Source organism: Petromyzon marinus, unplaced genomic scaffold (genome assembly GCF_048934315.1).
Source record: "Petromyzon marinus isolate PM22_M1 ecotype Great Lakes invasive population unplaced genomic scaffold, UKy_Petmar_22M1.pri1.0 PM_G_Scaffold_33, whole genome shotgun sequence".
Classification (NCBI taxonomy): Eukaryota; Metazoa; Chordata; class Hyperoartia; order Petromyzontiformes; family Petromyzontidae; genus Petromyzon; species Petromyzon marinus.
In genome coordinates this window covers 637,230-652,146 of record NW_027422906.1, presented here as the reverse complement: position 1 = coordinate 652,146, position 14,917 = coordinate 637,230, and the positions used below count along the sequence as shown (strand labels likewise).

The window sequence follows — 14,917 nt, the reverse complement described above, 5'->3', positions numbered from 1 at the left end:
ACTCTTGAGTTCTTTCGGTAAAGTCACCACGTGGGTAGAAACATAACAGATCACGGCGTTTAGATCACAACACAAGCAATCGTTATCAGGTGGGACAACCACAGCAAGAGAAACTGCTGAAGTAGTAGGCGCCTACTCCAGCAGTTTCTTATTGCTGCTGTGCTTGTCCCACCTGATGATGATTGCTTGTGTTGCCATTCGAAACGCCGTGATCTATTATTTGTAGCGTAATGTTTAGAATTTGCTACATTTTGACCCAGACGCCAGCATGCAACGGCCTTCTCGTTTTGAATGACGCAACAATAGTTTGTTGTACATACACTGTTAAGCAGACGGTGCGTATTTGTAAAATTACTTCTTGTTAATACGATGTAACGTGATGCAGTCAATTTCGCTGCAGTAATTCAATGTTGTTAATATGCCCGTCAATGATTTAGAATGAATACTTGTCTGATTGTGCGCGTACATGTATCATTTTGTCTGAGGTCACACATTGAATAAGTGATGTTAGGACAAAGTGTGTGTGTGTGTTTTGGAAGTAACCTGTACAGAGAAGTCAGGTGAGACCCGTTGTTCTTGTGATACAGGTCAAAGGGTACTTTTGTGTTTCACGAAGCGTTTGCCTCTGGAGCAACTCATTTTCCTTGAAATAGGGAGCACGCTCGGATCATTCATCAGTTACAAGGCATACCACTTGAAGGTTACACGTATAGGAGGAGGTACATTCTCTACAACACAAATTGTAGTTTTGTCTTACGTGTTGACGTTGATTTTGTCTAACTGGGACTAGATATGGTCCTTGCTGATTCACGTCTGGATGTTCGTAACCATCGGTTGAAGCAAACCCCACTGCTGTTGTTGAGACGCTGTGCACCAATAAAGGTCCAACACGTTGACGGCCTTCAGGCCAGGAAAGTCACAACATTTGCACACGAAGGACGCATTCAACATTTGCACACGAAGGACGCATTCACGCAAGTACCCCATGCTCCGTTTTGAAGTTTTAGAATGAAACATCTTTGAATTGTGTTGTGTTTTGAGTTAGATGATTTTATTTCTTCATTAAAAGCTTGTATCAATTTACATCTGGAAGACTTCATTTCGTGTGAATTTTCTCTCGTCATTAAGTAGATGGCCTTGCCGGGGGTTCGGTTCAATGCGGACACACACTGTATACACACACACAGTATACACACACAGTGTACACACACACAGTGTACACACACAGTGTACACACAAACAGTGACACAGTGTACACACACACAGTGTACACACACAGTGTATACACAATAATGTCCACGTTGTTGTTGCTGAGCTCACACACCCAAGGGAGGGAGCAGTAGAAAATGAATCTAAATCAACTTAAACTCCAACTCTGTGACGTCACCACTCTGCCATACCTCATCGGCGTGAAACGCAAGGGGGAGGTGTACCTTGCTAGTGACGTCATGTCACCAAGGTATTCACCCCTCCTCCGTCCACCGAGCTCTTGAGCGTGACGTCACCTCCGCCTGGGTCACTGCCGATATCGGTCCAGTGGCAATCCTTATTTGGGCAAAGCTACGCCCAGTGACTGGCGGCTCATTAACATAATGTGTTCGTTAAAGCCGTCGCGAATTTATTGCGACGGGTTCAGCGCCCACGCCCCCATCCCTCGACGTATGGTCTGGTCTCATTAACATAATTTATTCACTTCGAGAGCCGCTCGTGGGAGGGAAGTGACGTCATACTACTTACTGCTGTCGCGAGGCAACAGGAAGCTGCCGTGTGCGCGCTTGCACTGAAATCCGAGGTGAGAAATTCTCATCGTTGTGGTGGTGGTGGTTGTGGTGGTTGTTGTTGTTTACCAAGGTAGAGCCTAGCTCTCTCTCGTAGGGATGTCAGTTGAGTAGCAGCGAGCATGGGAATCGATGTCCAGGTTGGAACTTTACAGCGCGGGGCCTAGCCACGCGGGGCCTTGCCTCCTGCCCTCGCCTGATTACAAAATCTAAACGTGTTGGTTTGTGATGTTTCAAATACTTGTTCATTACCAATGTCCTCAACACTTAATACAACTCTGCAGTACAACTTGAGATGCCTTGCACCAGCTCACCCAAGTGGCACCATGTGAATGAACGCAGCATCACTGGTCACTAAGTGGGCATTAGCGATGTGAGGGGGGGGGTGGCAGCAATGGTGCTTTGTCATTTCCCAATTCGCGAGCAATGATGCAGAAATGAAGAGCACACTGCACAGAACAAAAAACGCACAGGCACTGATGCTGGTTCATATACACTTTATTGTGATCTCCCTGGTGTGCTAGGACGGTGGTGTGAGCAGTGTGGGAAGGGTCCCTCGCTGGTCCTTCAGCTCACGCAGGCGGCGGATGGCAGACCTCACTGTGACAGCCGAGGTCGTGCTGAAGGAGGAACGGGCGGTTACACACATTGGGTGACATCGTAATAAACACTTCTAAACCTTCATCCTAATAATACACACCTTGGTCATTTTCAAAATAATTACCTTTGAAAATATTACAGAAAACGATAAGGAACGGTAAAAGCATCTTAGGCTTTGGCTCAACATAGCGTGCAAGACGTACTTGTAGGTCCATGCACCTCCTGCCACGGTCTTCGTGCACGAGCCGCAGTGCCAGATGCCCACCACCCTCCTCTTCATCTTGGTCTGGCTTTCACAAGGACAACACGAGCACCACAGGTACACTGAGCGGAAATCACCGGTCAAGGCACACAGTTAACAAGCGTGAGCACAACACGTGTGCGTGTACTAAAACACGAGGACCCCAATTTGTTAAGGACAACACGAGGGCAATTTATGGGAATTGTGGATGGAAATCTTCACTGGTAGTGCATTTATCATGAGCAACCACGGCAAATTGGTAGGGCAGAGGAAGCGATGGGAGTTGTGTCTAGCAAATGAGAATGTCTAGAAGAGTGTTTAATGAACAGTGATCGGTGTACACAGGCGACAAAACCCTGGGTTAGTCACGTGTAACGTCTGAAATTAAAATTGAAAGAAGCCATATCCCATTTACCCAGACAGAAACAGCCACTGCCACTCCTTGGGGTAACGACGTTTAACTTTTTATCGGTCCTTTAAAGTCTTGCTTTATTAGCCGATGACCTGTTATTGTAGTCGGTTTAAGGGTCGAGGCAGTCGTACCTGAGACTGCTTTTTCTGCCCTGCAACTCCAAGGACAGTAGTGCAGGCCCAATTTTATTCGCAAAAAAACCTATTGAGGCAACCATTGCCGGTGACGACCACCACCCAATTGCAATCTTGACCTTTGCAGGCTGGCACTCACAACTTGACCCAACCAGCGCGAGCCACCGGATAACGCCCAGACGTGCCCCTATTGCCACGTGGGTTGGCGCCCCTCACCTTGCCGCAGAAGGAGCACGTGTACTTGGCGTGCTGGCTGATCTAGATTTTCTTCACCATCTTACGCAGGGACGCGCCGTACCGCGTGCCATACTTGCCCACAATGCCAACCTTCTTCGTGCGCTTTGCCTAACGGAGAAAGAGAGCCGAAAGCAAAGACCACACAAAACGTCATTTTCCTGGACACGCAGCGTTTTATATCCGCTCAGATGCTTCGCACCAAGGTCACATTACGACAGACTTCCCAAACAAAACAATATTCAAGTTTATATTTTACTCGCCCTTATAAGAACAATTGCCACCCATAAGTCTACAATTACCTATGGCACGCTTTCAGCACGAAGAGGTTGGGCAAAATCGAATAGGTCGCAGTAGACAAAGGCTAAAGGATAGTTTAACGAACCACACCACCAGAACGGTTTACGTACAACAGTAAACATTAAGGTCTGGTGGCGTGGAATACCCTACACATCGGCAATTTACTGCATTGCAGATTAAACATTAAGTTTAACACGTAGGCTTTCGCGACCACTATCATCCATAGTAGAGTGTTTTGGGTTAGATGGCGTAAATATATAAAAGTGTCGATAAAACCCGCCACCACCCGACAGCCAACTAGTAAGGGTTGTCACGTAAACTGAACATGCCAATTCGTTACTAGTACAGCACTAGTGTATTGTATAGTGTAGTGTATTGTGTAGTATACTAGTACAGCACATCAGTGTTGGAGAGCCAAGCCACAACATTTACAATCTGAGTACGACGTTTTGCCAGTAATTACACCTAGCTTCATCAGGTGACAACCAGATTTGTGCCGTACTAGTAACGAATTGGCATGTTCTGATTACGTGACAAACCTTACTAATCGGCCGGTGGCAGGTTTAACGATACATTTGCATATTTACGCGATCTAATCCAAGAAGACCTGTACGGAGATTAAACATTGTCAACACTCGGGAAATTATTTAAATCCGCACAAAAACGTTAAATATATTATTCAGATGCCTGGTCTCGTGTGTTGAGCCATGTGCACATAAAACCAATCAAGAACCCAGCGAGGAATATTTTTGAAGGGAAACCTGCGGCAACTCTCCAAGCAGGTTTGGGACGCCAACAGTCATCAGGTCAATACACTGCTGGATCAGAGAATGACCGCGCCAACACGCACGTCTCGTGCTGCTGCTACTCTCCCACACCAAGTTGGAAGGTGTCGAGGCATCACAAGCACCGTATAAGGGTAGTACTACTGCACCGATCCCCAACCGAGTCCCGCGGCCTATATGATGCTTATGGCGTTTTCTGTCCACAGCTGCTGGACACGCGGTTTCTTAAGACGCCATCACTTGCGGTGCAACCTGCAGCCAAACCGGCTACTTGCGCGAGCTCGGTGGCGGGTTGAATACATGCTCGTCCAACCGATGAAATAGATCGACACCGTGGCCGTCTAAGCCACACTCGCAACCCAGCGAAGGCGTCTGTCACCATCAATCGTTTCGCCGCGCAACACAAACAGGCGAGTCGCAAGGTCGTTAAAAAGAGGCGGACTGCTTTCATCTAACAGTGGATAGACCACGGCAAAAACAACGCACATATAAAACTCGCACCAATGAATAAAGCAGCGCGGAACGTAATCGGCCCTAATATCCCTGGCCCTAATATCCCTGGCCCTAATATCCCTGGCCCTAACATCGCTGGACCTAATATCCCTGGCCCTAATATCCCTGGGCCTAATATCCCTGGCCTTAATATCCCTGGCCCTAATATCCCTGGCCCTAATATCCCTAGCGAGTGTCCATGTTGGTTAGGTCATTTTTCTAGTGTCCATGTTGGTTAGGTTATTTAGTGAGTGTCCATGTTGGTTAGGTTATTTAGCGAGTGTCCATGATGGTTAGGTTATTTAGCGAGTGTCCATGATGGTTAGGTTATATATTGAGTGTCCATGATGGTTAGGTTATTTATTGAGTGTCCATGATGGTTAGGTTATTTAGCGAGTGTCCATGATGGTGAGGTTATTTAGCGAGTGTCCATGTTGGTTAGGTTAGTTAGTGAGTGTCCATGATAGTTAGGTTATTTATTGAGTGTCCATGATGGTTAGGTTATTTAGCGAGTGTCCCTGATGGTGAGGTTATTTTGTGAGTGTCCATGATGGTTATGTTATTTAGCGAGTGTCCATGTTGGTTAGGTTATTTAGCGAGTGTACATGATGGTTAGGTTATTTTGCAAGTGTCCATGATGGTTAGGTTATTTAGCGAGTGTCCATGATGGTTAGGTTATTTAGCGAGTGTCCATGTTGGTTAGGTTATTTAGCGAGTGTACATGATGGTTAGGTTATTTTGCAAGTGTCCATGATGGTTAGGTTATTTAGCGAGTGTCCATGATGGTTAGGTTATTTAGCGAGTGTCCATGTTGGTTAGGTCATTTTGCAAGTGTCCATGTTGGTTAGGTTATTTAGTGAGTGTCCATGATGGTTAGGTTATTTAGCAAGTTGTCCCTGATGGTTAGGTTACTTATCGAGTGTCCATGTTGGTTAAGTTATTTATCGAGTATCCATGATGGTTAGGTTATTTAGCGAGTGTCCATAATGGTTAGGTTATTTAGCGAGTGTCCATGATGGTTAGGTTATTTAGCGAGTGTCCATGATGGTGAGGTTATTTAGCAGTGTCCATGATGGTTAGGTTATTTTAGCGAGTGTCCATGATGGTTATGTTATTTAGCGATTGTCCAAGATGGTTAAGTTATTTAGCGAGTGTCCAAGATGGTTAAGTTATTTAGCAGTGTCCATGATGGTTAGGTTATTTAGCGAGTGTCCATGATGGTTAGTTAATTTAGCGAGTGTCCATGATGGTTAGGTTGTTTAGCGAGTGTCCATGATGGTTAGGTTATTTAGCGAGTGTCCATGATGGTGAGGTTATTTAGCAGTGTCCATGATGGTTAGGTTATTTTAGCGAGTGTCCATGATGGTTAGTTAATTTAGCGAGTGTTTCATGATGGTTAGGTTATTTAGCGAGTGTCCATGATGGTGAGGTTATTTTGCGACTGTCCATGTTCGTTCGGTTATCTAGCGAGTGTCCATGTTGTTTAGGTTATTTAGCGAGTGTCCATGTTGGTGTGTATGTTGAACTTCTATCACACCGTACATAGCCATCCATGATCATCGGAGGTGCGGGGGAAGGACAACAAACTAAGCACAAAAGCAGTTCTCAAGAAAATTTATTTTCGATCGAGATTTTAAAAATGCGTAGCTCCAGTAACTTCCTAATATCGGAAGAACATTCCAGATGGCTGCAGAAGTGCATCTGAAAACGTGCAATGCAGCGACCGTCTTTATTCGACGACTAGCCAAAAGCTGGTGCGAGGATGACCAGAGTTTGCATGAGCGTTTATGCTTTTTGATGATACCAGCAAGGTATTGTGGTTCATTTGTGGCAAGCGCTTTGTATGTAATGGGTGCAACCTTATAATGAATGAGTTCGGGAACAGGAAGCCAATGCAGTTCAGTGAGCACTGGACAAACATGGTCGGATTTTGCAGTTCCCGTCATGACGCCTGCCAAATAATTTTGTACACACTGCAGCTTGGCAATGTTTTTTGGCAGATGTGCCTAACCCCTAACCTTAAACCCTAACCGCCGACCTTAACCCCTAACCCTAACCTCTAACCCTACCCATAACCCTAACAGCTAACGTTAACAGCTAACCTTATCCCCTAACCATAACCCCGAACGCTAACTCCTAAGCATAACCCTCTAACCCTAAAAATTAACCCTAACCCCTAACCCTTTCCCAACCCCGAATCCAAATGAACCCTAACCCCTAACCGCTAACCCTACTGTTGTATATATAGGTGTTATGAAAATTGATGAAAATAATGAAAATTAAATGAAATTTGAAATGTGCCTAATTTATCCGAAATTATGTTAATCAGTGTAATTATGCACATAAATTATGCAGATTCGAGAGATAATCGTATTAATTTATGCGAGTGGGCGTGGGTATGATAATGCAGGTCGTTATGGATTATGTGGTCGAGCCTCGGTGACGAGGTTTGGTTATGAATTGGAATAACGCAATTGATCGTATGCAGTTCTGTAGGTGTTGTGAGCATGAATGAAAGGGAGTCGATTCATGGTTTTAGTCGCCGGACGTTGACCACCATCTCCCGGCCTCTCTCCCCCCCTTGAATCAGTACCGTCCAGGGGGAGATCTGTCGTCCCACGGTCCAGGGTCCCCGCCAGTAGGTGGTTAGCTTCCCCGCCTGCCCGGCCCTGACGCGAGGGGTGTGCAGCCATACCTTAGAGCCCGCCGAGTAGAAGGAGGGCTCCATTCGGGGTCGGGTCCCCTGCTCCTGCCTCTGGTGTGCGGCCTCGCCTTGCGGGTAGGCCCGGCCCCTCGCTCCTCGTAGGGTCTCCATCAGATGCTCCACGGGGCGGCTCCCTTCCTCCCATTGCGGCGGAGGGACACCGAACAGCAGATCTGTGGGTAGGCGAGACTCACGACCAAACATCATTAGGAACGGGGTCTGTCCCGTAGATGTGTGTACCGTGGTGGTGTAGGCGAACAGAGCATAGGGGAGGTGTTCGTCCCAGTCCCGTTGATTCGGGGCCGCCATGCGTTTAAGCTTCCCGGCTAGAGTCTGGTTCATCCTCTTTACCATCCCATTTGCCTGGGGGTGGTACGCCGTAGTTGGTCCTTCTGGATCCCGAACTCCCGGCACAGCGCCTGGAATAGCTCTGCCTCGAACTCACTACCCTGGTCGGTAATGACTCGTTCGGGGATCCCGTGCTTCAGTACGTAGTGTTCCACGAACGCTCGGGCCACTACGAGGGCTGTCTTATCGGGGATGGCCACCGCTACGGGATAGCGTGTGAAGTACTCCACCGCTACGAGAATATATCGGTTGCCCCGGTGGGATCGCGGGAATGGCCCTTGCAGGTCGATCCCAACCAGCTGATTCGTTCGACTGATGCGGAACGGTCTCAGGGGTACCTGGTATCGCGCTGGTTTCGGCCCGCATTGCTGGCACGCGCGGCAGCCCTGTACCCAGGCGGGCACGTCTTGTGCTAACTTGGGCCAGAGATACTGGCGACGCAGGGTTTCCCGAGTGCGCCATTCCCCATCATGGCCCCCGAGCGGGTGGTCGTGCACCAGTCTTAGCAGCTGGGGTCGCACCTGGGCGGGAACACAGATGCACCCAGGCTGGCCGGCTTCAGTCAGCTCTCGTACTACCCCGTTCTGCATGCACAACCGGGCATACAAACCACTCCAGGGTCCTGGTAGGGCGTCCTTCTTCTCCCGTAGGGCCGCTTCCACCGCCGCCAGATCCGGATCCCGCAGCTGGGTCCGTCTCAGCTGCACGTCGTCCAGGCCCGGAAAGGCGCAGCCGACGTCCTCCTGGATCCGATCGGGTGGGGTTGCGCGACCCGTCGGGCCCCGGGGTGTGGGCCCCGTGCCCGCCGAGTGGTCCGCCAGGTCCCTGGTTCCTCCTACCGGGGTGTCTGTGGCACATACTGCACTGCCTCTCACCGGGGGAGGGTTAGTCTCGGTGCGCTCCTGGGGGCCTGCCACCTGCCGGCAACGCCCCCCCGTGAAGCACGGGCAGACTTCCTCCAACCTTGTCTCGGCGCACACCGCGGGCCGCCTCGACAAGGCGTCCGCGTTTGCGTGCGTACGCCCAGCTCGGTACTCTATTTGCAGGTTGTACTCCTGCAACTGCGCCAGCCATTGCGCCATCTGCCCCCCCCACCCTGCACCTGTGACAGCACCGCGGCCAGCCCACTGCTGCAGGCGTCGGTGTCCAAGATAAAGTCCGTGGTGAAATCTGGGAAAGCTAGGGTGGGGGTGTGGGTGAGGTGGTCTTTGAGGGCGGTGAAGGCCGTCTGGCAGGCCTCCGTCCATCGATAGGGGTTCTTAGGGGAGGTGAGTTGGGTGAGGGGAAGTGCAATCTCGCTGAATCCCTTTACAAATCGACGATAATAGGTGGCGAGTCCCAAGAATGACCTGATCTCCGTCAGATTCCTGGGCCGTGGCCATTCCACTACGGCGCGCACCTTTTCCGGATCGGTGCGCACCCCCGCCTCGCTGACTCGGTGTCCGAGGTACCCTACCTCGCACTGCGCAATGTAGCACTTACGCGGCTTGAGCTTGAGATGGGCTGCTCGTAGTCGCTGGAACACCTCTCGCAACCTGGACCAGTGCTCGGACAGAGATCTGCTGAACACTATCACGTCATCCAGGTAAATCAGGCACTGTTCCCACTGTAAGCCCCGCATTACCAACTCCATCAACCGCTGGAACGTCGCGGGCGCGTTAGTGAGTCCGAACGGAAGCACTCGAAACTCGAACAGCCCCATCGGGGTGGTAAACGCGGTTTTCGGCCGATCCTCCTCCGCCATCTCCACCTGCCAGTACCCGGACGCCAGATCGAGGGTGGAAAAATACCGTGCTCCTGCGAGGCTGTCAAAGGTGTCGTCGATGCGCGGTATGGGGAAGGCGTCGCCGAGGGTGACTGCTTGTTTCGTCACTAGCACCACCGGGGCAGACCAGGGGCTCGTCGAGGGGTGAATTATGTTATCACGTAGCATGTCCACGACTGCCTCCTTGATCTGGGTCCGTTCGGGCACGCCCACCCGGTATGCGGGGAGTTTGATCGGTCGGGCTGCACCTGTGTCAATTTGGTGCTTAACAAGGTCTGTTCGGCCTACATCTGAATCGTGCTCGCTGAACACGTCGGTGTACTCCCGTAACAACCCACACAGCTGATCGGCCTCCCCCTTAGGTAAATCTGCCCAAGGCACATGTAACGCATCATGCAGGGGAGCAATCTCGGCCCGGGGGGTTGGGCCAACCTGCCAGGCCAGATCCTGGTTGTCCTCGGAGTGGCCAGGGTCTTCCGAGTCGTTAGAGTGGCGCGCGTGCAGGGGGTGTATGGTGGCTACTGTGGCGCGTCGTCGTAGCAACGCCGGGGTACTGTGTGGGTTAAACACCCGCATAACGTATATGAACAGTCTAGGACGTATATAAACAGTCTAGAACGTATATGAACAGTCTAGAACGTATATGAACAGTCTAGAACGTATATGAACAGTCTAGAATGTATATGAACAGTCTAGAACGTATATGAACAGTCTAGAACGTATATGAACAGTCTAGAACGTATATGAACAGTCTAGAACGTATATGAACAGTCTAGAACGTATATGAACAGTCTAGAACGTATATGAACAGCCTAGAACGTATATGAACAGTCTAGAACGTATATGTTTGCAAGTTGAGGCTTTGCTACCCTGCAACTTTCACGCAAGGCGCTGCAGCGGCTGTTGCTGCCCGCTGCCAAATTCAACTCCCGCTTGCTCGAGTTGCATGAAGACCAAAACAACGAGAACTGATTGCTCTGTTTATGGCCAAAACGCTGCCGTGATGGCAAGCGTCATTCAATTCCTCGCCGTGTTCGCGGTAGCAACTATGTAACGCACGCGTTAACACGTTTGTAATCTTTCACCCTGTCCTGAAATTGTATTTAAATAAAATAATAATAAAATTTACATAAGTGCTTCCGAAATGCTCAATTTTACCAACGCTTACAATGCTGCCTCATTGAGGCCAGACTAACGTGAATTTAACGACTCCATTAAAGTAAAACAGTTGCCGTCCAACAGGAGCAATTTCCATTCGACCGTCGGGTTTTTCTCGCTGGGAAAGACGCAAACGCCTCGCTCGCACAGAGAGGTTCAAAACATTAACAAAGCACCGACAGGCCCCACAGAACGCGACCGACGGTTTGGCACCACGCACCCCGGCGGCCCGTCGCTCCCGTGCGGCAGGTTTTAACGAAACGGAAACTTAACGGGACAGCGAAGATCGGCACGCAAAACAAAAAAGCTGCATTTTAATTGAAAGCTTTCGTGACTGCAAGGATTCATCTTCTTTGGTTCTTTCGGTAAAGTCACGTAGAATGAGAATATTATTGTGTTATTTTATTTTATCAATTTATTATTTTATTCTCATTCTACGTGACTTTACCGAAAGAACCAAAGAACAAAAAAGCTGCATTTGCAAGCTGCATCTTTGCAAAGACTCCACCGCCACGGTAACGTTGAGCACCACAATTTAACTTTGCAGGGGAGGGGGGGGACGAGTGCCGCGTCCGTTCAGAGTCTCGATGTTTTTCCCCGCGGTCGCGGTAGCGGTGCTCCGTTTAGCTCGGCCGGAGGCGACGACGCCGTGGGGCACGCCGTGCACGGGAGCCGGACACGATTGGGGCCTAGTCCCGCTTGGAAGGTTCAGCAGAATCCGCCGAGGATCTTGCAAATGTATGTAGAAATACAATAAGATTATATTGAAACAAAAAACAATCACGACGTTTCGATCACAACGCAAGCGATCTTCATAAGGTGTCAAGAACAAATCACGGCGGTAAATACAGCAAAAAGATGAGAGACGAGAATTCAACAAACCTGAAAAATATTACGTGAAGCACATCCAGTCAGGCCAACAACACAGCTAGACACTTCCTGGCGGACCACGAATTTCAGAAGAGTGTTACATTTCGTGTTCAACCAATGAGTAATTTTATGCAGTCACGAAAGCTTTAATACTTTATGATCTTGCGAACGCCCAACGCGGCCAGACCCGCCACGGCCCCGAACCCCGCGACGGCCACCGGCGTGTTTCTGAGCGAGCTGCCGGGCAGTCCCCCGCCCATACTCCCGCACGAACCACCCGTCCCGCGTCCGGGGGAACGCGAGCGCAGTCCGCCGTCAGTACGGTCGTGCGTGTGCACGGCGTTGGTCCCGGAAATGGCAGTGGCACGGCTAGCGATTGTACAGGCGGTGCAACTGGCGCGCTCAAGAGGCAGATGAAGGCCCAGCTGCCGAAGTTCGAAAAGAGGAGAGTGGGACACATTTGCTCTGCAACGGCGTTTTCGCAAACTTAATATGCAGGTCTTGGATTGACGAATTGGGTTATTTTTTTTGGAAACATTTGACTGCTTCGAACAAACGCTTCTCCTAAAACATGGACCCGCTGAAGACCCCACAGGCAATGGCGAGAAACATATACAGATGGTATAAACGACGGGGCGATTTCTGCCGTCCGAGAGAGGGGATTAGGCGTCTCTCACGATTTAACAAACACACAAGCCGCTCGCTCCCCTGCCAGTCGCTCACTACTCTACACAGAAGCGCCAAGCTGTCTAAGCCGACGACATCTCGCAGCAACTTGGCAAAACTCAAATAAAAAACCAAATTAAATTTCTCTTCAGTCTCGCCTGGTAACAAAAACAACAACCCCCACCTGTTGTATATGAGCCTTTTCGAAAATTGATATTAACAATAATATTTGCCGTTATATATATCATATATTTTTTTAACAAATGAAAAAAATAATCAATAAAACCCGTAAGCCAGGCGCACGAAAAACCAGATGTCGGTCATAAACAGGCCATTAATAAATAAAGAAATAATAAAACTCTCGAAGCGAGGATGTTAGCAGCTATCTGCGAAGATCTCCAGATTAACAAGAGTTTGATGTGCCCTAAGGGAGGTCACGCAGAGGGAAGCCCTCCGCAAGCCAGAAATGAGGACGCCCACGGGTTAAACCATTTTTTTTTAAACAACAGTTAAAATTTAAAATGCAATAACAAGAATAAGCTAAAGTTAGCGGTCCTCGTGCTCACTCCAATTAAGACCAGGCCACCAGATACATCAGTGAATTATTATCCAATAATTAATTCGCTATCAAATGATTTTCACCTTTAATACTTTTACTCTTAAAACAAAGCTTGGAGACAAAATACAGTCACATCAAAGGTTTTCGAGAAGGAATGAGGCGAACGGGCAAACTTACGAAAGAGTTTAAACAATATCCCAAGCAACCCCGACCACCTTTGTCTCTCCCGAAGAGCGCGAGAGCCATCTGTACACACACACGAACTCACACACACAAACCCCACCCCCCTCCCCCCCTTTTCCACTGCGCAGAGAGAATTGTCTTTGAATATAACGGTCAGCCGCATTTTCAAAAGTCAGAGAAGTCAACAGTCAAGAGTGAAGACAGATCAGCGAGTCAAGACGTCCACAGGACGAGCAGTCGCATGGAGCGGCTGGCTCCGAGCCTCGCTGAGTAGCGAGGATCGCATGAGTCGCCATGTATCAACGAAAGTGAGTCATACAGCAGTGGAGAGAAACTGCTATCAGCTAATCAGCGCTGAGAGCGCTCGAGCATCTCCAAAAAGAAAGCACGTGCAACGTGGCTCAACCAGCAGCGGAAAAGCTTGGGCAGCCGCCAACAACTTCAGCTAACCAGTGACCAAGCGCGTGCGACTTGAGTCATACAGCAGTGGAGGAAACCTGCTGTCAGAGAGCCGCCAACAACCTCAACAAAGAGAGCGCGTGCGAATCGGCTCACTCAGCAGAAGAAAAAATTGACCTGTCGCCGGCGAGCGCAGCGTCAGATACTACAGCAGCGGAAAGAGCGCGCGCCGGCGTAGCTCATCCAGCAGTGGAGGAAACTGCTGTCAGCGAATCAGCACGGGCGCGTTCGCGCATCTTCAAGGAGAGGGAGCGCGCGCCACCAGCGTGCCATCAGCACCAGCATCAGCACCAGCGCGTGCCAACAGCGCGCCACCAGCGTGCCATCAGCATCAGCACCAGCACGTGCCAACAGCGTGCCACCAGCGTGCTACAGCACGCAACTTCGCGTCACCGTCGTCGGCGCGACGACGGCGAGCGTCGTGCTGACTCATCCAGCCAGCGGTGGACAGAAACTGGCAGTCGTTCGTATGCCCCTCCCCCACACTCCCTTCTCACTCCCCCACCGCTACACAACGAACAAACATTTTTTTTGGCAAGGAAATCAACCTAGGCGTTTGCTCAACGCAAGAAATCAACAACACTCCCATTAAACATACAAGACTCATGATAACTGCGTCAACTATTAGCTGATAACGAAAAACATCCCCACCCATTGAGTTACGTTGATGAGGCAATCATAATTATTTCAGTAGAACGCTTTAATTGCATAATCGTTGATGAATCAATGAACGAACATCGCCGTGGTACTGTGCTGACGATTTCAAGCATAATAATTTCGCATATCAGAATGTGTTAAGGATTGGATACGAATCAAAGACCGAGTGCCGTGTTGTGTAATCATTCAAGAATACGAGTTTGCATATTATAAGGTCAAGGTTTTGATAGAATAGTTCGCTTGTTTTTAATCTCTCTCTCAACAACCGATCGATTGCGTTACGCGTCGGGAATTAACCACAGGTGCCGCTATCGAGGTGAAACAACGCAATCGTGATGGTATCATGTTAACGCTGTGTTGAAATTCCAACATCCCGAGATTGAGTTTTCATATTATCCAAAAATTAAAGTTAGCTAGAAAATAAAATTGATCAAAGCAGGTTTGTGTGTGATTCTTCCTGAAATTCTGCATAATATTGTTCTGCGTATGAGATCTGAATCCTGGGGACCTATCATAAGCACACTATCACCACACATAATCCATAACACATAATTCATAATGTTCAATCGAGA

The 14,917-nt window shown here is 49.2% G+C and overlaps 1 pseudogene; it reads right to left on the bottom strand.

Moving 5' to 3' along the window:
* Nucleotides 1-2,260: 2,260 nt before the first annotated feature.
* Nucleotides 2,261-12,081, bottom strand: LOC142915629 (large ribosomal subunit protein eL43-like; annotated as a pseudogene).
* Between the last annotated feature and the right edge of the window lie 2,836 nt (nt 12,082-14,917).